The sequence below is a fragment of the Scyliorhinus torazame genome, chromosome 1 (assembly GCF_047496885.1).
Source record: "Scyliorhinus torazame isolate Kashiwa2021f chromosome 1, sScyTor2.1, whole genome shotgun sequence".
NCBI lineage: Eukaryota > Metazoa > Chordata > Chondrichthyes > Carcharhiniformes > Scyliorhinidae > Scyliorhinus > Scyliorhinus torazame.
The window spans coordinates 137,882,864-137,910,760 of NC_092707.1; the positions used below are offsets into that span (position 1 = coordinate 137,882,864).

At 51.5% G+C, this 27,897-nt stretch overlaps 1 long non-coding RNA gene across 1 annotated transcript; it reads right to left on the minus strand.

Annotated features, from left to right (window-relative positions):
• Window positions 1-1,190: 1,190 nt before the first annotated feature.
• Window positions 1,191-27,814, minus strand: LOC140429720 (uncharacterized). The gene is made up of 3 exons (XR_011949177.1): window positions 27,744-27,814; window positions 4,547-4,744; window positions 1,191-1,539 (listed from the first exon to the last, which is right to left on the minus strand). It is a non-coding gene; the product is annotated as an uncharacterized lncRNA (long non-coding RNA).
• Window positions 27,815-27,897: the final 83 nt, after the last annotated feature.

The following is a 27,897-nucleotide window of genomic DNA, read 5'->3' on the forward strand; positions in this document are numbered from 1 at the left end:
GCTGGGAGTCAACTTAAAATTTCAAAGTTGAGATTGATATATTTTTGCTAGATGTGACTATTAAGAATTATGGAGCCAAGATGGTAGCACAGTAGTCTGAGGCAGAAGGTTGTAGGTTCAAGTCCCGCTAGAAACCGAAGCACAAATATCTAGGCTGACACCACAGTACAATACTGAGGGAGCGCTGCATTGTTGGAGGTGTCACCTCTAATTGAGACATCACCCCAAGGCCATGTTTACTCTCTCAGGTGGCTGCAAAATATTCCACAGCGCGGCTTTGAAGAAGAGCTGGGGAATTATTATTATTCTGTGTCCTGGCCAATATTTACCTCTCGGCATCATACAAAAAGAGATTATCTCACTGTATTGGTCTGCACAGTGATGTTAAGTTTCCTACATTACAACAATAGCAACACTTAATGGCTGTAATGCACTTTGGAATGTCTTGTAATCTCAAAAGGCACTGTTCTCCGAGCTGTGGAGAATCGGCGCCGTTTGCGCCACCGCATTTGGCGTGGCGCAAGTCGCTATCCACGGCCGGGCGGCCGATTCTCCGGTCCGAACGGGCCGAGGGAACACGCGTAAATGGCCTAGTCCCACCGGCACCATCCACACCTGGTCGCTGCTGCCAGGTACTTGTCGCGAAGGCTCAGGGGGCAGCCTGTGGGGGGGTGGGGTGGGGGGGGGGCTGCGTTACCAGGCAGGGCCTCTGATGAGGTCTGGCCCACAATCGGGGCTCACTGATCGGTGGGCCGGCCTCTTTCACCCCCCCCCCCCCCCCCCCGGGCCAACCTCCTTGCGTGACCGGCCCCAGAACCCCGGCGCCATGTTGGTGAGGGCCCGGAGCGCGCCGCGAGGCTACCGTGCATGCGTCGGTTGGCACCGGCGCCACTGCGCATGTCATCGTTGACTCCGGCGCAACTACGCATTCGCGGATCCCACGGCGTCCAGTTCGCGCCGGGATCCGTGGCTGGAGTGTCGCGAACCATTCCAGCCCCGTGCTGGCCCCCTGTAGAGGCCAGAATTTGACCTGGGAGCGGCCTGTTCACGGCGTCGTAAAACGCGACGGCGTTTGCGACGGTGTGGACACTCTGCCTCCATTTCGGAGAATCCCGCTCTGGGTTCCTCTTCTAAGAACTCAGACTCCCTTCGACTTAAATACTTATGTCAACAAACACAATTCAGATGTATTGCGATTAGAGTAAATTATTTTAGTCATTGGTAGATATTTTCAGCTTTTTTGTAATATTTAGTCGTACATTTCTTTGCAGTGTTTCATCTGTCTGATCCAGTCAGACTAACGTCTGTGCCAGCTGTACCAGTACTGGCATTGTTGCAAACGGAACATGAACAGGTGTTTCTGTTGTGAATATGCTTCACTTTCCTTTTTTTCTTCAGGGAGCTGAGAATGGCTTTTAATAAGGCTATCTTTAACTCAACCAGCTGCATCTTTTTCAGTATAACCTTCTGGATGGTGATTCCATAGTGCAATCTTCTTGTTTCGTCAGGTGTTAGAGGATTGAGCTTGTAATGTTTTTCCTGAGTTGGAGGAAGTAGAACAGTCAGTGCAAACCAACATGCCAAAGGGCAAACTCCTTTAAAAGAATATATATAAATCCTGTCTCTTGTATTTGATATTGTGTAGATGTTTTCAGAAACAAGGTATATTCAAAGTTGTTTTTACTTATTCTGTGCTATTTCTTTGCTTCTCTAATTCTGGCATCTTGAGCATAGTTAATTTTATTCCCTCCATCGTTGGTGGCTGTGCCTTCAGCTGCCTGGGCCGTAAGCTATGGAATTCACTCCCTGAACCCCACTGCCTCTGTCTACTTTGCTTTCCTTCTTTAAGACATTCCTCAAAATCTACCTCTTAAACTGGGATTTTAGTCATCTGACCTAATGTCTCCTTATGTGGCTCGGTGTCATATGATATGTTTCTGTGACGCATCTTGGATTGTTTAAAGTGCTTTATAAATATGTTGCTACTTTTTTTGACATTTGATACTTAAGGTTGCTGTAACATTTTTTGAGAAAATGTTTTTGAGAATAGGTGGCATGGTGGCTCAGTGGCTAGCACTGCTGCCTACTGCGCTGAGGGCCCAGGTTCGCTCCCGGCCCCGGGTCACTGTCCGTGTGGAGTTTGCACACTCTTCCCATGTCTGTGTGGGTCTTACCCCCACAACACAAAGATGTGCAGTTTAGGTGGATTGGCCATGCTAAATTGCTCCTTAATTGGAAAATAAAATAATTGGGTACTCTAAATTTATTTTTAAAAACATTTTTTGAGAAAGATCTTTCATCATTTTATTACTTGCTCTCCACTTCACTCCTAAAGGCACAGACTCCTGCTGAGGTGCAGTACCTTCAGTGTTACGTTCTGGTGCTTGGCCGGTTGGAATAAATGCACTAAAGAATATCTAGTTCTAGACTAGTTAAAAGTTTCATTGTGCGTGGGTAAGATAACCATAAGAATATTATCTAAAACTACTAACTATAATAAATTAACTACGAGCTACTACAAATTGTGACTATCCACTACGAAAACCCTCTACCAACTCCGTGAGGTAAGTATCATGTGGCTGTTCTCGACTGCCACCTGCTAGTTGGAGGTCTTGTATATCACTATATACATGACTCTTTATGTATATCATCACATTCAGGACCAACAGCTTACTGGTTTATGCAAAAGGACCAACATCGCATGTGGGCCTCAATTCAACCAATTTGTTGTGGGGGGAGGGTGATGGTGGTTGGGGGGGTTGTTAAGGGGGGATGGTTGGAGGACTGTTGGTGGTCGTTGGCTGCTAAGGGTATTTGGGCGAGGGGTGGCAATGGTTGGGGGGGGGGGGAGGGGTGATAGCACCACCAGATCCTCACCCTCATTCACACTTGTCTGTTTTCAGCAGGTTAATTTTAAACTGGGACCAGTAAACGCAGCTACTTTTTGCCCCCATCCAATTCTTCGGCTATGTTTAAAAAAAAAAAAATTTGGAGTACCCAATTCAATTTTTCCAATTAAGAGGCAATTTAGTGTGTTCAATCCACTTATGTGCTGCCCTATTCTTTAGCTATGTTAGCGTCACCATTACTTCTAAATTTAAAAAAAAAACTTAAATATTAGCTCTGTTTCTTTCTCTCTACTGATACTTGCAGATCTTAGAAGCAGTTCCGGCATATTCTGTTCTTATTTCCATCATCCGCATTATGATGTTTTTGTATTTGTTTAAATGTGATGCTGTAAAGCATAATGTATTAATAAAAACATAAGAAGTGGGAACAGGGGTGGACCATTCAGCCCATCAAGCTTGTTCCAACATTCAACACAATCATGTCCAATCTTCTACCTCAACTCCATTTTCTCACCCATTCCTCATATTGTTCGATTCTCTAAGAGATCAAAAATCGGTTGATCTCTGTCTTGAACGTACCTAATCATGGAGCATCCGCAACCCTCAAGGATGCAGAATTCCATGGATTCACTAACCTTTGAACGAATATACATCACCTCCTCTCCATCCTAAATGACCGGCCCCCTTAAGGCAGAGTCTGTGCCCTACCACTCTGGTGTTCTAGATTCCCAGCCAGGGGAGAACAACTTCTCAGGGTCCATCCACCCTGTCAATCCTTTTCAGAACCTTGTGTATTGCACCAGATCACCTTTCAGTCTTCTACACTGCAGAGAATACAGGCCGTAGAAAAACAGAACTCACCAGCTAGTTGATGGTTATGTCAATGAAGTAAACCTGTTTTTTTTCCCTCACACAAATGTAAATAATAAGAAAGTTGTCAGCTTGTTATAGTCATATAGTATATAGATACTTTTTTGAAAGGTAACTGGGTCGAGCCTTTCCTTTAAACCAGAGAATAACACATGGTAATGCAGGAATAGTCAACAGAACTACTCAAAGGTACATATCTATACAACATTGTCAAACAGGTATAACCATCTGAAGTCACTGTGCAATTTACAGCAAGCGTAGAGTACCATGATCAGCAAAATATTGTGGATACTGGAATCGGAAACAAGAACAGAGGCTGCTGGAAAAACTCAGCAGGTCTGCCAGCATCTATCAGGAGAGAAACAGTTAACATTTCTGAGTCCTCTAACTCTTCACCAGAAAAGAACTCTGGGCAGCATGGTGGTACAATGGTTGGCACTGCTGTCTCTCAGAGCCAGGGATCCTGGTTCGATTCTGGCCTTGGGAGACTGTGTGGGTTTGCTCTGGGTGCTCCGGTTTCCTCCCACAGTCGAAAGATATGCAGGTTAGGTGAATTGACCATGCTAAATTACCCTCCGAGTGTCCAGAGGTTAGTTGCGGATATGGGGATAGGGTGGGGAGTTGGTCCCAGGTAGGGTGCACTTTCGGAGGGTTGGTGCAGACTCGATAGGCCGAATGGCCTCCTTCTGCACTGAAGCGAGGCTATATTTCTTCATCATAGAATTCCATGATCTTTGTCTCCTTTCCTACAAAATTAAAATTGTTTTATTGATTAAGCTGTAATATTTCAAGTAAGGCTATAGTCCAGGAGAACTGTAAACACTTACCTTTGAGGGGTGACGGAACAAACGTTTAATTACAAAATTGATCACATGGACACTGAATACAGCAAGGCAGAGGAATAGAATTACATCGAGCACAATCTGACCAAATAGTGTGGATTGTGTTGGTGCAGGTTTACTGGTCAACCACAGGTGAAAGTCTTCTGGAATCATCTCCATCCCAACTCTTGATGTTTTGAACTCCTTTAACAGAAGAGGGGAGACAAAAAACATGCTTGAAAATTTTCAGAGCCTGGAATATTGCAGCTCAGTTCATTATTAAATGTGTCATGTTACGTGTCAAAAGGAGGTGAATGCACAGAAAAGTCCCTGGCTCAAGTCCCCATCGCTGATGACTCGGTTTTTCCCATTTGGGCATAGGGGACGTCTGCTACAGAACCGTCACGATGGGCCAAACAACCTCCTCCTCTGTTGCATAATTCTACGTTTGGACTTGGCATTGGAGAGGGTGATAACTTCTGATTATCAACCAGGCAAAGCAGGTATGGACACGGGGAGTAGATGCGATCGACACACATCAGGAAAGGTGCTGCGAGTCACAACAAAGGCTCCTACAGGAAGAATCGCCACTTGGGCAAAGTACCAGAGGACAATTGTCCAGAATAACAGCACCCCCCCCCTCCACCCTACCGGATGTCAGGACAGGTGGGGGAATAATAATGGTGGAGATATTTCTACGCAGGAGTAAAGTAAATAACACAAAGCACCATTTAAAACTCACTTTTTCTTTTGTCAGTGTAGCGCACAATGACTTACGAGAGAGACGAATAGAGATGAAGTCGATGAGGCTTTATTAAGCGTGACTTGTTCCCCGCAGTTCAGCAACAGACTGGAGCTGCGGGGAGAAGCCCAGGTTCTTATACTCCGCCTTCAGGGCGGAGCTAGGGATCAACAGCCAACCAGGACCCGGGATCTGTCAGCCAATAGCATCACGGCTTCACAGTCCCACATGACCCCTAATGCATACTACCACATTCACCCCTTGTTAAAAATGAACCCGGCGGGGTGGTGCTTCGCATGGTGGTAGGGGTTTACAAGGCTGGTCCTGGGAGGAGAGAATTTTTGGCATGTCCTTTCAATGCTCTACACTTTGCCCTACATTGGGCTATGTACAGGGTTTGTGAACTATTTACAATATTCGTAAGAGGAAAAAGAACATTCTCGTTAAAGTCCACAACATTCTTGTGTTACACCGATGCCACAAGTCGAGCGGGCGGTCTGGTCTTCCTTGTTGATCGCCTCAGCCCCGGTGGTGGTGCAGGTGCTTGTTCCTGCGTTGTCGTCTCCGGGAGCTTTTCGGTGTCTGCTTCTGTTTCACTCCTGGTCGGACATGGGAGGAGGACCGATCCTCCCGGGAAGGGGGCGGTCGCGGGGTGCGCCGGTGGCAGGGAGGGGGTGATCGGTGTCGGGGGGGTGTGCGTGTTGCCGGCGGGCGCCAGGCCTCGCAGGGAGACCGTGTCCTGTCGGCCGTCGGGGTACGCCACGTAGGCGTACTGCGGGTTCGCGTGGAGGAGATGAACCCTCTCGACCAACGGGTCCGACTTGTGCGCCCGCACATGTTTCCGGAGCAGGATGGGTCCTGGGGCCAGGTCGGCAGCGACGTTCCAGAGGAGGACTTCCTGGGGAAGACGAGGAGGCGCTCATGAGGCGTTTGGTTAGTGGTGGTACACAGCAGCGACCGGATGGAGTGGAGAGCGTCCGGGAGGACCTCCTGCCACCGTGAAACTGGGAGATCCCTGGACCGTAGGGCCAGTAGGACGGTCTTCCAGACCGTGCCGTTCTCCCTCTCTACTTGCCCGTTCCCCCGGGGGTTGTAGCTGGTCGTCCTGCTCGAGGCTATGCCCTTGCTGAGCAGGAACTGGCGCAGCTCGTCACTCATGAAGGAGGACCCCTGTCGCTATGGATATATGCGGGGCAACCGAACAGTGTGAATATAGTGCTAAGGGCTTTAATAACTGTGGACGCTGTCATGTCGGGGCAGGGGATGGCGAAAGGGAAACGGGAGTACTCGTCCACCACGTTCAGGAAGTATGTGTTTCGATCGGTGGAGGGGAGGGGCCCTTTGAAATCCAGACTGAGGCATTCAAAGGGGCGGGAAGCCTTGATCAGGTGCGCTCTATCTGGCCTGAAAAAATGCGGTTTGCACTCAGCGCAGATGTGGCAGTTCCTGGTGACTGTACGGACCTCCTCCACAGAGTAGGGGAGGTTGCGGGACTTTATAAAATGGTAGAACCGAGTGACCCCCGGGTGGCAGAGGTCCTCGTGGAGGGTTTGGAGACGGTCTATTTGTGCGTTGGCACATGTGCCGCGGGATAGGGCATCGGACGGCTCGTTCAGCTTTCCGGGACGGTACAAGATCGCGTAGTTGAAGGTGGAGAGCTCGATCCTCCACCTTAAGATCTTGTCATTTTTAATTTTGCCCCGCTGTGCATTATCGAACATGAAAGCTACCGACCGTTGGTCAGTGAGGAGAGTGAATCTCCTGCCGGCCAGGTAATGCCTCCAATGTCGCACAGCTTCCACTATGGCTTGGGCTTCCTTTTCCACTGAGGAGTGGCGGATTTCTGAGGCGTGGAGGGTTCGGGAGAAGAAGGCCACGGGTCTGCCCGCTTGGTTAAGGGTGGCCGCTAGAGCTACATCGGAGGCGTCGCTCTCGACCTGGAAGGGGAGGGACTCGTCGATGGTGCGCATCGTGGCCTTTGCGATATCCGCTTTGATGCGGCTGAAGGCCTGGCGAGCCTCTGTCGACAGGGGGAAGGTAGTAGTCTGTATTAGTGGGCGGGCCTTGTCTGCATACTGGGGGACCCACTGGGCGTAATATGAAAAAAACCCCAGGCATCGTTTCAGGGCTTTGGAGAAGTGGGGAAGGGGAAATTCCATAAGGGGGCGCATGCGTTCGGGGTCGGGGCCTATTATCCCATTGCGCACTACGTATCCCAGGATGGCCAGCCGGTTTGTGCTAAACACGCACTTGTCCTCGTTGTATGTGAGGTTCAAGGCGTTTGCGGTCTGGAGGAATTTTTGGAGGTTGGCGTCGTGGTCCTGCTGATCGTGGCCGCAGATGGTTACGTTGTCGAGATACGGGAACGTGGCCTGTAACCCGTGTTGATCAACCATTCGGTCCATCTCCCGTTGGAAGACCGAGACCCCGTTTGTGACGCCAAATGGGACCCTTAGGAAGTGGTATAGTCGCCCATCTGCCTCGAAGGCTGTGTACTTGCGGTCACTTGGGCGGATGGGGAGCTGGTGATAGGCGGACTTGAGGTCCACGGTGGAGAAGACCTTATATTGGGCAATCCGATTTACCATGTCGGATATGCGGGGGAGAGGGTACGCATCTAGCTGTGTGTACCTGTTGATGGTCTGGCTATAGTCTATGACCATCCTTTGCTTCTCCCCGGTCTTTACTACTACCACCTGTGCTCTCCAGGGACTATTGCTGGCCTGGATTATGCCTTCCTTCAGCAACCGCTGGACTTCGGACCGGATAAATGTCAGGTGCTGGGCGCTGTACCGTCTGCTCCTAGTGGCGACGGGTTTGCAATCCGGGGTGAGGTTTGCAAACAAGGATGGCGGTTCAACTTTGAGGGTTGCGAGGCCGCAGATAGTGAGTGGGGGTATTGGGCCGCCGAATTGAAACGTTAGGCTCTGCAGGTTGCACTGGAAATCTAATCCCAGTAATGTGGGTGCGCAGAGTTGGGGAAGGACGAGGAGCCTGGAGTTTTTAAACTCCCTCCCTTGCACCGTTAGGTTCGCGATGCAGAACCCTTTGATCTCTACGGAGTGGGATCCTGCAGCTAGGGAAATCTTTTGCGTACTGGGACGGATGGTCAAAAAACAGCGTCTTACCGTGTCTGGGTGGATGAAGCTTTTGGTGCTCCCGGAGTCGATCAGTGTCTCGTGTCCGTTGATCAGCACCGTTGTTGTCGTCGTCTGGAGCGTCCGGGGCCGTGCTTGATCCAGCGTCACCGAGGCCAGATGTGGTCGTAGTGTCTCAGCGTCTTCTTCGGACCCCGTGAAGCCGTCGATGCTGGGGTCCTTTGTTGTCATCCAAGATGGCGGCATCCATGAATCGCACGCAGCCGGGGGTGGACAAGATGGCCGCCCCCACGGATCGCACGTGGTCGGGGGTGGACAAAATGGCCGCCCCCATGCATCGCACATGGCTGGGGGTCACAAGATGGCGGCGCCCATCCTCCCCTCGTGGTGGCCGGGACCCAAAATGGCGCCCGCGGGTCGCACATGGGGCGCTGGGGGGGTTGGGGAGCGTTTGGGATGCGCTGGACTCTTCTCCGGGGACAGCGGCGACCCCCCGGCACTGGCACACAGCCGCGAAATAGCCCTTTTTCCCGCAGCTCTTGCAAGTCGCTGCGCGGGCCGGGCAGCGCTGACGGGGGTGTTTCACCTGCCTGCAGGAATAGCAGCGGGCCCCCCCAGGATGGTCTGGCGTCTTAACCGCGCAAGCCTGTGAGGGAGGGGGGGGGTTTGTCGCGACAGGGGTCCACTGAGCCCAAGGGGCTGCCGCGCGGTCGGGGCTGTAGGCGCGGGCGTTTTGCGAGGCCACATCTAGGGAAGCTGCGATGGCCCGTGCCTCTGAGAGTCCTAGCGACTCTTTTTCTAAAAGTCTTTGGCGGATTTGGGGAGAGTTCATACCTGCCACAAACGCATCGCGAATTAACATGTCCGTGTGTTCCGTCGCGTTTACCGGCGGGCAGCCGCAGCCCCATCCCAAAATTAGCAGCGCGGCGTAGAACTCTTCTAGCGATTCTCCGGGACTTTGCCGTCTCGTTGCGAGTTGGTAGCGTGCGTAGACCTGGTTCACTGGACGAACGTAGACGCTCTTTAGTGCTGCGAGCGCCGTCGGGAAATCCTCTGCATCTTCTATGAGAGGGTAAATTTCCGTGCTTACCCTTGCGTGCAGGACCTGTAGTTTCTGGTCTTCTGTGATCCGGCCGGGGGCCGTTCAGAGGTAGCCTTCGAAACAAGCCTGCCAGTGTTTAAAAACTGCTGCCGCGTTCACTGCGTGGGGGTTGATCCGCAGGCATTCCGGGGCGATCCTGAGCTCCATAGTCCTTTAAGCACGCTTAATAAATTGTAGCGCACAATGACTTACGAGAGAGACGAATAGAGATGAAGTCGATGAGGCTTTATTTTTTTTTAAAATATTTTATTGAACATTTTTGGTCAACCATCACAGTACATTGTGTATCCTTTACACAATAATAACAGTATAAATAACAATGACCTGTTTTATAAACAAAGAATAAATAATATACAACAAAAACTAAAACTAAAACTAAATGGCAACTGCCTTGTCTCATAAACACTCTCCAAAAATATGATTTAACAGTCCAATATACAATTATTTATAGCAACGACCTATACATATTATACATATATATTAATAACCCTGAAATTCCTTCTGGCTGCTGCTGCTGCCTTCTTCTTTTCCATTCCCTCTATCTTTCTGTGAGGTATTCGACGAACGGTTGCCACCGCCTGCTGAACCCTTGAGCCGATCCCCTTAGGATGAACTTAATCCGTTCCAGCTTTGTAAACCCTGCCATGTCATTTATCCAGGTCTCCACCCCCGGGGGCTTGGCTTCCTTCCACATCAACAGTATCCTGCGCCGGGCTACTAGGGACGCAAAGGCCAAAACATCGGCCTCTCTCGCCTCCTGCACTCCCGGCTCTTGTGCAACCCCAAATATAGCCAACCCCCAGCTTGGTTCGACCTGGACCCCCACTACTTTCGAAAGCACCTTTGTCACCCCCACCCAGAACCCCTGTAGTGCCGGACATGACCAGAACATGTGGGTGTGATTCGCTGGGCATCTCGCACACCTATCCTCTACCCAAAAAAATTTACTGAGCCGTGCTCCAGTCATATGCGCCCTATGTAACACCTTAAATTGAATCAGGCTTAGCCTGGCACACGAGGACGATGAGTTTACCCTACTTAGGGCATCCGCCCACAGCCCCTCCTCAATCTCCTCCCCCAGCTCTTCTTCCCATTTCCCTTTCAGCTCATCTACCATAATCTCCCCCTCGTCCCTCATTTCCCTATATATATATCTGACACCTTACCGTCCCCCACCCATGTCTTTGAGATTACTCTGTCCTGCACCTCATGCGTCGGGAGCTGCGGGAATTCCCTCACCTGCTGCCTCGCAAAAGCCCTCAGTTGCATATACCGGAATGCATTCCCTTGGGGCAACCCATATTTCTCGGTCAGCGCTCCCAGACTTGCGAACTTCCCATCTACAAACAGATCTTTCAGTTGCGTTACTCCTGCTCTTTGCCATATTCCTAATCCCCCATCCATTCTCCCCGGGGCAAACCTATGGTTATTTCTTATCGGGGACCCCACCAAGGCTCCCGTCTTTCCCCTATGCCGTCTCCACTGTCCCCAAATTTTCAAAGTTGCCACCACCACCGGGCTTGTGGTGTATTTCTTCGGTGAGAACGGCAATGGGGCCGTCACCATAGCTTGTAGGCTAGTCCCCCTACAGGACGCCCTCTCCAATCTCTTCCATGCCGCTCCGTCCTCTTCTCCCATCCACTTACTCACCATTGAGATATTGGCGGCCCAGTAGTACTCACTTAGGCTCGGTAGTGCCAGCCCGCCCCCCCCTATCCCTACTACGCTGTAAGAATCCCTTCCTCACTCTCGGGGTCTTCCCGGCCCACACAAAACTCATGATACTCTTTTCGATCCTTTTGAAAAAAGCCTTCGTGATCACCACCGGGAGGCACTGAAACACAAAGAGGAATCTCGGGAGGACTACCATTTTAACCGCCTGCACCCTCCCTGCCAGTGACAGGGATACCATGTCCCATCTCTTGAAGTCCTCCTCCATTTGTTCCACCAATCGTGTTAAATTTAACCTATGCAATGTACCCCAATTCTTGGCTATCTGGATCCCCAAGTAACGAAAGTCCCTTGTTACCTTCCTCAGCGGAAAGTCCTCTATTTCTCTGCTCTGCTCCCCTGGATGCACCACAAACAACTCACTTTTCCCCATGTTCAGTTATGATCCTGAGAATTCTCCAAACTCCCGAAGTGTCCGCATTATCTCTGGCATCCCCTCCGCCGGGTCCGCTACATATAACAACAAATCATCCGCATACAGAGATACCCGGTGTTCTTCTCCTCCTCTAAGTACTCCCCTCCACTTCTTGGAACCCCTCAATGCTATTGCCAGGGGCTCAATCGCCAGTGCAAACAGTAATGGGGACAGAGGGCATCCCTGCCTTGTCCCTCTATGGAGCCGAAAGTATGCAGATCCCCGTCCATTCGTGACCACACTCGCCACTGGGGCCCTATACAACAGCTGCACCCATCCAACATACTCATCTCCAAAACCAAATCTCCTCAGCACCTCCCACAAATAATCCCACTCCACTCTATCAAATGCTTTCTCGGCATCCATCACCACCACTATCTCCGCTTCCCCCTCTGGTGGGGGCATCATCATTACCCCTAGCAGCCTCCGTATATTCGTATTCAGCTGTCTCCCCTTCACAAACCCAGTTTGGTCCTCATGGACCACCCTCGGGACACAATCCTCTATCCCCATTGCCATTACCTTGGCCAGAATCTTAGCGTCTACATTTAGGAGGGAAATAGGTCTATAGGACCCGCATTGCAGCGGGTCCTTTTCCTTCTTTAGGAGAAGCGATATCATTGCCTCAGACATAGTCGGGGGCAGCTGTCCCCTTTCCTTTGCCTCATTAAAGGTCCTCATCAGTAGCGGGGCGAGCAAGTCCACATATTTCCTGTAAAATTCAACTGGGAATCCATCCGGTCCCGGATCCTTCCCCACCTGCATGCTCCTAATTCCTTTCACTACTTCCTCTATTTCAATCTGTGCTCCCAGTCCCACCCTTTCCTGCTCCTCCACCTTGGGAAATTCCAGCCGGTCCATAAAGCCCATCATTCTCTCCCTCCCATCCGGGGGTTGAGCTTCGTATAATTTTTTATAAAATGCCTTGAACACTCCATTCACTCTCTCCGCTCCCCGCTCCATCTCTCCTTCCTCATCCCTCACTCCCCCTATTTCCCTCGCTGCTCCCCTTTTCCTCAATTGGTGGGCCAGCAACCTGCTCGCCTTCTCCCCATTTTCGTACTGGACACCCTGTGCCTTCCTCCACTGTGCCTCTGCAGTACCCGTTGTCAGCAAGTCAAATTCTACGTGTAGCCTTTGCCTTTCCCTGTACAGTCCCTCCTCCGGTGCCTCCGCATATTGCCTGTCCACCCTCAGAAGTTCTTGCAGCAACTGCTCCCGTTCCCTACTCTCCTGCTTTCCTTTATGTGCCCTTATTGATATCAGCTCCCCTCTAACCACTGCCTTCAACGCCTCCCAGACCACTCCCACCTGGACCTCCCCATTATCATTGAGTTCCAAGTATTTTTCAATGCACCCCCTCACCCTTAGACACACCCCCTCATCTGCCATTAGTCCCATGTCCATTCTCCAGGGTGGGCGCCCTTCTGTTTCCTCCCCTATCTCCAAGTCCACCCAATGTGGAGCGTGATCCGAAATGGCTATAGCCGTATACTCCGTTCCCCTCACCTTCGGGATCAACGCCCTTCCCAAAACAAAAAAGTCTATTCGCGAATAGACTTTGTGGACATAGGAGAAAAACGAAAACTCCTTACTCCTAGGTCTGCTAAATCTCCACGGGTCTACTCCTCCCATCTGCTCCATAAAATCTTTAAGCACCTTGGCTGCTGCCGGCCTCCTTCCAGTCCTGGACCTCGACCTGTCCAGCCCTGGTTCCAACACCATATTGAAATCTCCCCCCATTACCAACTTTCCCACCTCTAGGTCCGGGATGCGTCCTAGCATACGCCTCATAAAATTGGCATCATCCCAGTTCGGGGCATATACGTTTACCAAAACCACCATCTCCCCCTGTAGTTTGCCACTCACCATCACGTATCTGCCCCCGCTATCCGCCATTATAGTCTTTGCCTCAAACATTACCCGCTTCCCCACTAATTTAGCCACCCCCCTGTTTTTCGCATCTAGCCCTGAATGGAACACCTGCCCCACCCAACCTTTGCGTAGTCTCACCTGGTCTATCAGTTTCAAGTGCGTTTCCTGTAACATAACCACGTCTGCCTTAAGTTTCTTAAGGTGTGCGAGTACCCGTGCCCTCTTTATCGGCCCGTTCAGCCCTCTCACGTTCCACGTGATCAGCCGGGTTGGGGGCTTTTTACCCCCCCCCCCCCCCTTGTCGATTAGCCATCCCCTTTTTCCAGCTCCTCACCCGGTTCCCACGCAGCTGTGTCCCCCCCAGGCGGTGCCCCCCCGCCCATCCCACCCCATACCAGCTCCCCCCTCTCCCCAGCAGCAGCAGCCCAATAATTCCCCCCTCCCACCCCCCCCGCTAGATCCCCCACTAGCGTAGTTACACCCTCCATGTTGCTCCCAGAAGTCAGCAAACTCTGGCCAACCTCGGCTTCCCCCCGTGACCTCGGCTCGCACCGTGCGACGCCCCCTCCTTCCTGCTTCCCTATTCCCGCCATGATTATCATAGCGCGGGAACCGAGCCCGCGCTTCCCCCTTGGCCCCGCCCCCAATGGCCAACGCCCCATCTCTTCCACCTCCTTTCCTCCCCTCACCACCTCCTGTGGAAGAGAGAAAAGTTACCACATCGCAGGATTAATAACATAAAACTCCTCTTTCCCCCATTTTACCCCCCTCTTCGCCCCCCATACTCACCCCACCACTTTGTTTCAAACGTTCTTTTTTTAATAACCCGCTCATTCCAATTTTTCTTCCATGATAAAAGTCCACGCCTCATCCGCCGTCTCAAAGTAGTGGTGCCTCCCTTGATATGTGACCCACAGTCTTGCCGGCTGCAGCATTCCGAATTTTATCTTCTTTTTGTGAAGCACCGCCTTGGCCCGATTAAAGCTCACCCTCCTTCTCGCCACCTCCGCACTCCAGTCTTGGTATACGCGGATCACCGCGTTCTCCCACTTACTGCTCCGAGTTTTCTTTGCCCATCTAAGGACCATCTCTCTATCCTTAAAACGGAGGAATCTCACCACTATGGCTCTGGGAATTTCTCCTGCTCTCGGTCCTCGCGCCATCACTCGGTATGCTCCCTCCACCTCCAGCGGACCCGCCGGGGCCTCCGCTCCCATTAACGAGTGCAGCATCGTGCTCACATATGCCCCGACGTTCGCTCCCTCCGCACTTCAGGAAGACCAAGAATCCTTAGGTTTTCCTCCTCGCGTTGTTCTCCAGCGCCTCCAGCCTTTCCACACATCGTTTATGGTGTGCCTCGTGCATCTCCGTCTTCACCACCAGGCCCTGTATGTCGTCCTCATTCTCGGCAGCCTTTGCCTTCACGACCCGAAGCTCCCGCTCCTGGGTCTTTTGCTCCTCCTTTAGCCCTTCGATTGCCTGTAATATCGGGGCCAACAGCTCCTTCTTCATCTCCTTTTTAAGCTCTTCCACGCAGCGTTTCAAAAACTCGTGTTGTTCAGGGCCCCATATTAAACTGCCACCTTCCGACGCCATCTTGGTTTTTGCTTGCCTTCCTTGCCGCTGCTCTAAAGGATCCACCGCAATTCGGCCACTTTCCTCTCCTTTTTCCATCCGTATCCAGGGGGGATTCCCTTCTGGTTTACCGCACAGTGCTTTTAGCCGTTAAAATTGCCGTTGGGGCTCTTATTAAGAGCCCAAAAGTCCGTTCCACCGGGAGCTGCCGAAACGTGCGACTCAGCTGGTCATCGCCGCACCCGGAAACCTCGTCGATGAGGCTTTATTAAGCGTGACTTGTTCCCCACAGTTCAGCAACAGACTGGAGCTGCGGGGAGAAGCCCAGGTTCTTATACTCCGCCTTCAGGGCGGAGCTAGGGATCAACAGCCAACCAGGACCTGGGATCTGTCAGCCAATAGCATCACGGCTTCACAGTCCCACATGACCCCTAATGCATACTACCACAGTCAGTTTTGTGTTTGACAGCATACAGTGAATCCATTGTGATACACAAGTTTGCAAACTACTAAGAAATAAGCATTCGCAGTTGCTCTATGCCTGACTATGGAGAGTGTATTCTTCTCTACCTAGAGATAAACATCTTGCTTACCCTGGGAATTTTGGTACAGGTTGACAAGATGGCCAATTCTGTGCAGGTTTAATAACCTAAAATTCTTGCATCCTACCATCATAGAGCACGAGATTGGCTTCCTCCTACCTTCCTCATACAGATTATGATCACTATACCCTAGAATAATATAATCGCTACAGTGCAGAAGGAGGCCATTCAGCTAATCGAGTCTGCACTGAACATTGGAAAGAACACCTTACCTCGGCCCGCACCCCCAAACGTTCACCGGAACCCAACCTATTCTTTTGGACACTGAGGGGTAAATTAGCATTGCCGACCCACCTAACCTGCACATTTTTGGACTGTGGGAGGAAACCGGAACACCCCCACAGAGACAGGGACAAAGTGCAAACTCCACAGATAGCCAAGGCTGGAATTGAACCCAGGTCCCTGGCGCTGTGCACTGTACCGCCCTTGCAAACGGTTTGCAAGTTTAACCAGAATGAAATGCATACAATCACAACCTCCAGTAACTAGTCTATGGTTCCAGCCCCATCATTCAGCTATCATTGACATAGTTTGGAAGGACTGCAGTCAACTTCTTCTATGGGAGAAAAGAATAAGCAAAACGCCTTGAAGTATGGTGAAATTAATCCGTTCACATTGGTTTCTCCCACACGTGTGCTCATAGACTTAAGTAGTCAAGCAAACTTCAATATGACTGTTATAAATTGCAGCCACCTTGTTATGTGGATCTTTTGAATTGCTCTTTATGCTGTTAGCTTTATCCTGGCACATGGTGACCACCAGTTTTGGAAGATCTCCATCCATAATGAACTCTCACAGGCACCCCACACACTACAATTACATAATCAATTATAATCAGAAGGATGATCCATATAATGCCACTTAGCCTGATAGACGGACAACTCAAGATTCAGATCATTACACTGATTAAGGTCTGTTCCAAATATTTTTTATCCTCACCTGTTTTGTGATACGGCTTTGTGACACACTTCAGTCCATTTTTTAAAAATGTTTTCTTGGGAAGTGAACATCTCTAGCTCAGTCAGCAATTGTCACCCATCCCTAATTGCTCTTGAAAAGGTGGGGGTGAGCTGCCTTCTTGAACCCTACAGTCCATGTGGTGTAGATAGATCCACAGTGCTGTTGGGGCGGGGGTGGTGGAACTTGCAGGTGTCGTGAGTTAAAACATTCTTGCATCCAGTGGACGACTATACTGTTGCATCATTACATGAAAAAAATCATTTGGACTGTGCCAATAATATACAAATAACAATGGTATATACTGCAAATGGTATATATTTATTTAAAATTTTTTTAACATTTGTTATTTAATCTGTACCAAATCCAACTCCCAGCGAACATTACTTTGCGGCTGTGAAACACAGATCCCAGATAGAGCCAGCTCATCCTCATCTTCTGATGAGCAAGCTGCTACTGATGGTGTAACCATGGACCTCTTGCATTGCATCCCACACCAACCTTCCCTCACACCAGACTTCCCTTGAGTTCCTGCTTTCAGACATGCAAGAAATGTCTCCTGTCCCATCCCAAAAGCTGAAAGAGACATTTCTTGATGTCTACCACCGGGGGTGGCTTGGTTGCTGCCGGTGGTGATGCCAAGTTTCTCAAGCTTTCTGTTCTTGGTGTGCATATAGGTGGCATAGTATTGTTGTCTCATCTGTTTGGCGGTGTTCCGCAGCTGGTCTGCTGCATCCTGAGCGCAAATTGAGAATATGGCCTCTATCTTGGTTTCCAGGTTGCGTCGTCTGCTGTAGAGCTGGCGGACGAGGTGGTTGAGGAGTGTGAGAGAGGTGCGACGGCAGAGTCTCTCAGCGTAGTCTGTGTTGTAGGTCGACTTGAGTGGGTTTGTGATCTGTAGCCCTTTCGGGATCTTGTCTGCTTTCTTGCATCTTTGTAGAAACTTAATGTCAGTGTCTATATGCGCGATCTTCCTGGAGATCCTCTCCACTTTGAGCCGGCAGTTTGCGGTGTCGATGGTAGCCATGATGTGGAGATGCCGGCGTTGGACTGGGGTGAGCACAGTAAGAAGTTTTACAACACCAGATTAAAGTCCAACAGGTTTGTTTCGATGTCACTAGCTTTCGGAGCGCTGCTCCTTCCTCAGGTGAATGAAGAGGTCTGTTCCAGAAACATATATATAGACAGATTCAAAGATGCCAAACAATGCTTGGAATGTGAGCATTAGCAGGTGATTAAATCTTTACAGATCCAGAGATGGGGTAACCCCAGGTTAAAGAGGTGTGAATTGTATCAAGCCAGGTCAGTTGGTAGGATTTCGCAGGCCAGATGGTGGGGGATGAATGTAATGCGACATGAATCCCAGGTCCCGGTTGAGGCAGCACTCGTGTGCGGAACTTGGCTATAAGTTTCTGCTCGGCGATTCTGCGTTGTCGCGCGTCCTGAAGGCCGCCTTGGAGAACGCTTACCCGGAGATCAGAGGCTGAATGCCCTTGACTGCTGAAGTGTTCCCCGACTGGAAGGGAACATTCCTGCCTGGTGATTGTTGCGCGATGGCCGTTCATTCGTTGTCGCAGTGTCTGCATGGTCTCGCCAATGTACCACGCTTCGGGACATCCTTTCCTGCAGCGTATGAGGTAGACAACATTGGCCGAGTCGCACGAGTATGTACCGTGTACCTGGTGGGTTGTGTTCTCACGTGCAATAGTGGTATCCATGTCGATGATCTGGCACGTCTTGCAGAGATTGCCATGGCAGGGTTGTGTGGTGTCGTGGTCACTGTTCTGAAGACTGGGTAGTTTGCTGCAAACAATGGTTCGTTTGAGGTTGCGCGGTTGTTTGAAGGCAAGTAGTGGGGGGGTGGGGATGACCTTGGCAAGATGTTCATCGTCATCAATGAAGTGTTGAAGGCTGTGAAGAAGATGACATAGTTTCTCCGCTCCGGGGAAGTACTGGACGACGAAAGGTATTCTGTCGGTTGTGTCCCATGTTTGTCTTCTGAGGAGGTCGGTGCGGTTTTTTGCTGTGGCGTGTTGGAACTGTCGCTCGATGAGTCGAGTGCCATATCCCGTTCGTACGAGGGCATCTTTCAATGTCTGTAGATGTCTGTTACGCTCCTCCTCGTCTGAGCAGATCCTGTGTATACGGAGCGCTTGTCCATAGGGGATGGCTTCTTTAATGTGTTTAGGGTGGAAGCTGGAGAAGTGGAGCATCATGAGGTTATCCGTGGGTTTGCGGTAAAGCGAAGTGCTGAGGTGACCGTCCTTGATGGAGACGAGTGTGTCCAAGAATGCAACTGATTTTGGAGAGTAGTCCATGGTGAGTCTGATGGTTGGATGGAACTTATTAATTTCATCGTGTAGTCGTTTCAGTGATTCTTCGCCGTGGGTCCAAAGGAAAAAAATGTCATTGATGTATCTGGTGTATAACGTCGGTTGAAGGTCCTGTGCGGTGAGTAGGTCCTGTTCAAACTTGTGCATGAAGATGTTGGCGTATTGGGGTGCGAACTTGGTCCCCATGGCTGTTCCGTGCGTCTGGATGAAGAACTTGTTGTCGAAGGTGAAGACGTTGTGATCCAGAATGAAGCGGATGAGTTGCAGAATTGCGTCTGGAGATTGGCAGTTGTCGGTGTTGAGTACTGAGGCTGTTGCAGCAATGCCGTCGTCATGGGGGATGCTGGTGTAGAGTGCCGAGACGTCCATTGTGACGAGGAATGTTCCTGGTTCAACTGGTCCACGGGTGCTGAGTTTCTGTAGGAAGTCCGTCGTGTCGCGACAGAAGCTGGGTGTACCTTGTACGATGGGTTTCAAGATGCCCTCGATGTAGCCAGAGAGGTTCTCACACAGGGTCCCATTGCCTGAAACGATAGGGCGGCCTGGTGTGTTGGCCTTATGTATTTTTGGGCGGCAGTAGAGATCTCCAATGCGGGGAGTGCGTGGGATGAGAGCACGTAGGGTGCTCTGAAGATCTGGATCCAAGGTCTTGATCAGTCTGTTAAGTTGGCGGATGTGTTCCTTGGTCGGATCTGCGGGTAACTGTCTGTAGTGTTCTTGGTTGTTCAGTTGTCGGTATACTTCTTTGCAGTAGTCCGTTCTGTTCAGTACGACAGTGGCCCCCCCTTTGTCTGCTGGTTTGATGACGATGCTAACCGTCCTCAGAACCCTTGCACCGATCCCCTTAAGGCAAATTTCACCCTCTCCAACTTAATAAACCCCGCCATATTGCATGCCCAGAACATGTGGGTGTGGTTTGCTGGGCTCCCTGAGCACCTAACACACCTGTCCTCACACCCAAAGAACCGGCTTATCCTTGCCCCGGTCATGTGAGCCCTATGCAGCACCTTAAATTGTATGAGGCTGAGCCTCGCGCAAGAGGAGGAAGAGTTCACCCTCCCCAGGGCATCTGCCCACATCTCCTCGTCAATATTCTCACCCAACTCCTCCTCCCACTTACCCTTTAGCTCCTCCACCGAGGCCTCCTCCTCCTCCTGCATTACCTGATACGTTGCCGAGATCCTTCACTCTCCAATCCACACCCCCAACAGTACCCTGTTCTGGACCCCGCGTGGCGGCAGCAGTGGGAACTCCACCACCTGCTGCCGACCAAACGCCCTTACCTGCATATATCTGAAGGTGTTCCCCGGGGGGAGCCCGAACATCTCCTCCAGCTCACCCTGGCTCGCGAACTTCCCGTCCACAAACAGGTCCCCCATCCTTCTAATACCGACCCTGTGCCAGCTCAGGAACCCTCCATCCATCCTCCCTGGGACAAACCGGTGGTTCCCCCGAATCGGGGACCACACCGAGGCCCCCACCTCCCCCCTATGACGTCTCCATTGCCCCCAAAATTTGAGGGTAGCCCCCACCACCGGGCTCGTGGTATATCTCGTTGGAGAAAGCGCCTCCACGCTCATGCCCACACAGGACGCCATCTTCAGCCTCTTCCATGCCGCCCTCTCCCCCTCCATCACCCACTTACGCACCATCGCCATGTTGGCGGCCCAATAATACCCACAGAGGTTAGGCAGCGCCAACCCCCCCTTATCCCTGCACCGCTCCAGGAACACCCTTCTCACCCTCGGGGTCTTCTGCGCCCACACACACCCCATAATGCTCTTTTTAAAAAAATATATATTTTATTAAAGTTTTCAAACACAATTTTTTCCCTTACAAATCAAAAAATAAAGGTAACATGATAACTGCAATATAACATTGTTTAACTAACATGGTAAACTAACCAAATAACACAAAGTAATACTCCCCCCCGCCCCCTCTCCCCTCCAAAAACCCAAACAATTTACCCCCCCCCCCCCGCCCCCCCCCCCCCCACCCCCTGGGTTGCTGCTGCTGGCCATCTATCTTCCCTCTAACGTTCCGCTAGGTAGTCGAGGAACGGTTGCCACCGTCTGGTGAACCCTTGAGCCGATCCTCTCAGCGCAAACTTCATCTGCTCTAGTTTTATGAACCCCGCCATATCGTTTATCCAGGCCTCCAGTCCGGGGGGTTTCGCTTCCTTCCACATGAGTAAAATCCTACGCCGGGCTACTAGGGACGCAAAGGCCACGACATCGGCCTCTTTCGCCTCCTGCACTCCCGGCTCATCCGCAACTCCAAATAAAGCTAACCCCCAGGCTGGTATGACCCGGACCTTCACCACCTTCGAGATCACTCCCGTCACTACCCTCCAATACCCCTCCAGTGCCGGACACAACCAAAACATATGTGTGTGGTTCGCCGGGCTTCCCCCGCACCTCCCACACTTGTCCTCCACTCCGAAGAACCTGCTCAACCTTGCTCCCGTTATGTGTGCTCTATGCAGCACCTTAAATTGGATCAGGCTAAGCCTGGCGCACGAGGAAGAGGAATTTACCCTGCTTAGGGCATCAGCCCACAAACCCTCCTCAATCTCCTCCCCGAGCTCTCCTTCCCATTTTCCCTTCAGTTCGCCCACCAGCTCCTCTCCCTCTTCTCTCATCTCCCGGTATATCTCTGACACTTTGCCCTCCCTGACCCACCCCCCCGAAAGCACCCTGTCCTGGATCCCTTGTGTCGGGAGCAGCGGAAATTCCCTCACCAGTTGTTTCGTGAACGCTCTCATCTGCATATATCTTAAAAAAAAATCCCCGGGGCAGCTCATACTTTTCCTCAAGCGCTCCCAAGCTCGCAAACGTCCCGTCTATAAATAAATCTCCCACTCTCCTGATTCCTGCCCGGTGCCAGCTCTGGAATCCTCCGTCCAGCCTCCCTGGGGCAAACCTATGGTTGTTCCTGATCGGGGACCACACCGAGGCTCCCAGCACACCCCTCTGTCGCCTCCATTGCCCCCAGATACTTAATGTTGCCGCCACCACTGGGTTCGTGGTAAATTTATTTGGGGAGAGCGGTAGTGGCGCCGTCACCAGCGCTTTTAAACTCGTCCCTTTGCAGGACTTCATCTCCAACCTTTTCCACGCCGCTCCCTCTCCCTCTATCATCCATTTACGAATCATCGCCACGTTGGCGGCCCAGTAGTAGTCGCCCAAATTCGGCAACGCCAGTCCCCCTCTGTCTCTGCTACGTTGTAGGAACCCCCTCCTTACCCTCGGGGCCTTCCCTGCCCACACGAAGCTCGTGATGCTCCTATCTATTTTTTTAAAGACGGCCTTAGTGATCAGTATAGGGAGACATTGGAACACAAGTAGGAACCTCGGGAGGACCATCATCTTAATTGCCTGCACTCTGCCCGCCAGTGACAGCGGCTGCATGTCCCACCTTTTGAAATCCTCTTCCATTTGTTCCACCAGCCGTGTCAGATTGAATCTGTGTAAGGTTCCCCAGCTCCTGGCTATCTGAATCCCCAGGTATCGGAAGTTTCTTTCCACTCTCCTTAACGGTAGGCCATCTATCCCTCTACTCTGGTCCCCAGGGTGTATCACAAAAAGCTCACTCTTTCCCATGTTAAGCCTATATCCCGAGAAATCTCCAAACTCCCTCAATATCTGCATGACCTCTGTCATCCCCCCCTCCCCACTGGGTCCGTCACATACAGCAGTAGGTCATCCGCGTAGAGTGACACTCGGTGTTCCTCTCCCCCTCTAATCACCCCTCTCCATTTCCTGGAGTCTCTCAGCGCTATGGCCAGTGGTTCAATTGCCAGTGCGAACGGTAATGGGGACAGCGGGCATCCCTGTCTTGTTCCCCTATGTAGTCAAAAATACTCCGACCTTTGCCGACCTGTGACCACACTTGCCGTTGGGGCCCCATAGAGGAGTTTAACCCAGCTGACAAACCCGTCCCCGAACCCGAACCTCCTCAGCACCTCCCATAGATACTCCCACTCCACCCTATCAAATGCCTTCTCTGCATCCATTGCCGCCACTATCTCTGCCTCCCCCTCTGCTGGGGGTATCATTATCACCCCTAATAGCCGTCGCACGTTGACATTTAGTTGTCTCCCCTTTACGAACCCTGTCTGGTCTTCGTGCACCACCCCCGGGACACAATCCTCTATCCTCGTTGCCAGCACCTTTGCTAGCAACTTGGCGTCCACATTTAGCAGTGAGATAGGCCTATGGGACCCGCACTGCAGCGGATCTTTATCCCGCTTCAAGATTAGCGATATCGTCGCCTCCGACATTGTCGGGGGTAGGGACCCCCCTTCTCTGGCCTCGTTAAAGGTCCTTACCAGCAGCGGGGCCAACAAGTCCACATATTTTCTATAGAATTCCACCGGGAACCCATCTGGCCCCGGGGCCTTCCCTGCCTGCATGTTCCCCACCCCTTGGTAAACTCGTCCACCCCAATCGGCGCCCCCAGGCCTTCCACCTCCTGCTCCTCCACCCTCGGGAACCTTAATTGGTCCAAACACTGCCGCATCTCCTCTTTTCCCTCCGGGGGTTGGGACCTATATAGTCTCTCGTAAAAGGTCTTAAACACCTTGTTTATCTTCCCTGCTCTCCGCACCGTAGCTCCCATTTCATCCCTAATTCCCCCTATCTCCCTCGCCGCTGTCCTCTTTCACAGTTGATGGGCCAACAAGCGACTCGCCTGTTCCCCATATTCATATCTCATCCCCTGTGCCTTCCTCCACTGTGCCACCGCCCTCCTTGTGGTCAACAGGTCGAACTCCGTCTGGAGTCGTCGCCTCTCCCTGTATAGTCCTTCATCCGGGGCCTCCGCATATTTTTTATCTACCCTCAAAATCTCCCCCAGTAGTCTTTCCCTTTCCTTGGCCTCTATTTTCCCCTTGTGGGCCCTGATGGAGATCAGCTCTCCTCTGACCACTGCCTTTAGTGCTTCCCATACTACTCCCACTCAGACCTCCCCGTCGTCATTGGCCTCCAGGTACCTTTCGATACATCCCCGCACCCTTCCGCAGACTCCCTCATCCGCCAGTAATCCCACATCCAGTCGCCAGAGTGAACGCTGCTCTCTCTCCTCTCCTAGTTCCAGGTCCACCCAGTGTGGGGCATGATCTGAAACAGCTATGGCTGAGTACTCAGTTCCTTCCACCCTCGAGATCAGTGACCTTCCCAAAACAAAGAAATCTATCCGGGAGTACACCTTGTGAATATGGGAGAAGAAGGAGAACTCTTTGGCCATCGGCCTAACAAATCGCCACGGATCCACTCCCCCCATTTGGTCCATAAACCCCCTAAGCACCTTGGTCGCTGCCGGCCTTCTTCCGGTCCTAGATCTAGATCTATCTAACCCTGGGTCCAGCACGGTGTTGAAGTCCCCCCCCCCATTATCAGGTTTCCTACCTCCAGGTCCGGGATACGTCCCAGCATCCGCTTCATAAATCCGCATCATCCCAATTCGGGGCATATACGTTAACCAACACGACCTCCATTCCCTGCAGTCTGCCACTCACCATCACATATCTGCCTCCGCTGTCTGCTACAATGTTCCTAGCTTCGAATGACACCCGTTTCCCCACCAGTATGGCCACCCCTCTGTTCTTTGCATCCAGCCCTGAGTGGAACACCTGTCCCACCCATCCTTTCCTTAACCTAACTTGGTCCGCCACCTTCAGGTGCGTCTCCTGAAGCATGGCCACGTCTGCCCTCAGTCCTTTCAAGTGCGCGAACACTCGGGCCCTTTTAATCGGCCCATTTAGGCCTCTCACGTTCCATGTGATCAGCCGAACTGGGGGGCTGCCTGCCCCCCTCCCCTGTCGACTAGCCATGACCTTCTCTAGGCCAGTCCCACGTCCCGGTTCCGCGCACCCACCCATTCCCCAGGCGGCGCATTCCCGCCCCGACCACCTTTTCTTTTACCAGTTCCTCTTCGATCTCTGCAGCAGCAACCCAGTTATCCCCCCCGCCCCCCCAGCTAGATCCCCATCTAGCATGATTACTCCCCCCATATTGCTTCCGAAAGTCAGCTGACTTCAACTGACCCCGGCTTCTCCCGCTCTCTCCTTGACCCCCCCGTGTGGGGAACTCCCGTCTACCTTGCGCCTATCTTCCCGCCATCATCTTTCTGGCGCAGGAACAAGAACAATAAGCCCCGTGTTCGCTAGAGCCGTCCCGCCCCTCGTGGCGCAGCTCCCTCTGCCGCCCCACTCCCATTCCCCATCCCCCGCCTATGTCTCTTCTTCCCCCCCACCGGCGCCCACATTTTTCAGTGTCCCCCCCTCCCCAATTTACATCTCTATATACATCGACAGTGTCATTTCCCCTCCAACATCAGTCCCTCAGTTCTGATCCAGTTTCTCGTTTTTAATGAAGGTCCATGCTTCTTCCGCCGTTTCGAAGTAGTGATGCCTCTCCTGGTGCGTGACCCACAGTCACGCCGGCTGCAACATCCCAAACTTCACCTTCTTCTTGTGTAGCACCTCCTTGGCTCGATTAAAACTCGCCCTCCTTCTCGCCACCTCCGCACTCCAAACCTGGTACACCCATACCACCGCATTCTCCCATCTACTACTCCGTACCTTTTTGGCCCATCTCAGAACCACCTCTCTGTCATTGAAGCGATGAAATCGCACGATCGTCGCCCTAGGTGGTCCTCCCGCCTTTGGTCTCCTCGCAGGGACCCGATGGGCCCCTTCCACTTCCAAGGGGCCCGAGGGGGCCTCAGCTCCCATTAGCGAGCGTAGCATCATGCTCACGTAAGCCCCGCCGTCCGCTCCTTTCACTCCCTCGGGGAGACCCAGGATCCGAAGGTTCTTTCTCTGTGATCTGTTTTCTAGTACTTCAATCCTTTCAATGCACTTTTTGTGGAGCGCCTCATGCGTCCGCATTTTGACCGCCAGGCCCAGGATCTCGTCCTCGTTGTCCGTCACCTTCTGCTCCACCACGCGGAGCTCCATCTCCTGGGTCTTCTGTGTCTCCTTAAGCCCCTCAATTGTTTGTAGCATCGGGGCCAGCACCTCCTTCTTAAGCAGCTCCACACACCGTCTCAAAAATTCGTCTTGGTCCGGCCCCCATGTCGCCTGGCCTCCCTCCGCCGCCATCTTGCTCCTTTTTCCTTCTGCCCCTGTCCTCGAGGATTCTTCGCGATCTGGCCGCCGCCGCCGATATTTTTCTTTTTCGCTGGGGGGGGGGGGGGGGGGGACTCCCTGTTGTCTCACCCCATACCGGGTTTCGTCCCGAAAAAATTCCCCGTTGGGGCGCTTAAAAGAGCCCGAAGGTCCGTTCGAGCTGGAGCCGCCGAAACGTGCGGCTTAGCTGGGCATCGCCGCAACCGGAAGTGAGATTCAAATTATTTTTGATAATCATGCAAACAAATGTTTATGAGTTCCCTTTGCATGTGTTACAGTTTCAGATTATTTTCATTAAAATTATTCAACAAACATGCCTTTGATCCAAAAACTGGGGGCGTGATTCTCTCAGCCCGGGGGGGGCCTCCGCTATGGACTGGTCCACCAATTGGCGGGCTGGCCTCTCGGGCTGGGGGGCCTCCTTTCTTCTGCGCCAGCCCCTTTAGCCCTACGCCATGTTGCGTCAGGGCCAGCGCGGAGAAGGGAGCCACTGTGGGATCAGCAGCTGGAGCGGTGTGAACCACTCCAGTGCCGTGCTGGGCCCCGGAAGGGGCCAGAATTGCTGATCCTGAGGCCGTGTTGTGGCCGTGGATAAACGCGACGGCGTTTCCGACGGCGTCGGCACTTAGCCTCAGGATCAGAGAATCCCACCCTGGATGTTTTATTTGGGATAAATCCCATCCTTGGACACGGACCCTTTTCCTGATACATAGAAGCTTAGATCAATATGATAGCTCCTCTATCTCAATGCTATACTCCCATACTCTCCCCATACCCCTTGACCCCTCCAGAGTCTAGAAGTCTATTTCCTTCTGAAACATATAAGACCATAAGACGGAGGAGCAGAATTAGGCCACACGGCCCATCGAGTCTGCTCCGCCATTCAATCATGGCTAATATTTTTCTCATCCCCATTCTCCTGCCTTCTCCCCATAACCCCTGATCCTGTTATTCATCAAGAACCTATCTATCTTTGTCTTAAAAACACTCAGTAATTTGGCTTCCACAGCTTTCTGTGGAAGAGAATTCCACAGGGTTACCACACTATAAGTGAAGGAATTTTTCATCTCAGTCCTAAATGGCCTAAACTGTATCCTGAGACTGTTCTAGACCCCTCAGCCAAGTTGAAGCAACATCCACGCATCCAGTCTGTCCAGTCTGTCCAGTCAGAATATTATACATTTCAACAGTTCAAACTGCACACTATTTAATTGCCCTTTGCCCATATGGTATTTACTGAGTCTGCTGAGACTGAATCAGGCCAGGTCAAACATAGAGGCTATAATTTCATGAACCTCTCTATACATTCACTTTCCAACAGCGGTCAATCTTGGTCAGCTAACATTTGTTACCCGTTCCCTAGGTACAGTGGATCATTCATTCCCGAGGACCATTCTAACTGAGATCAGTTAACTCCATTGGTACAAGAAGATGGGACTTTCTAGGCCATATCTCATAATTATGCATTAAGTGGATCAAACAGAGATTAAACCCTTGGTTTTTATACTTGACAATGTTGAAATGTGTTTGTATTGTTCCCACCTGAGTTAATCAGGTTTTCTAAACTAAAAAAGACAAGATAGCAAAATTTTGTAACGAGGGCCCTTGTGATAGGCTGGTCTATCTGCGAGCTGTTCTTACCGATCAGTGACCACTAGACTCTCCTTCTCTGCTTGAACATATAAACTCTGAAGAGTTTTTCCTCAACAGACTTTGTATTGAAAATGGAAAGATGAAGAGGGACATTAACTTCGTAACAGTGTCACAATCAGTCTTCTGATGTCACAAACCTTTG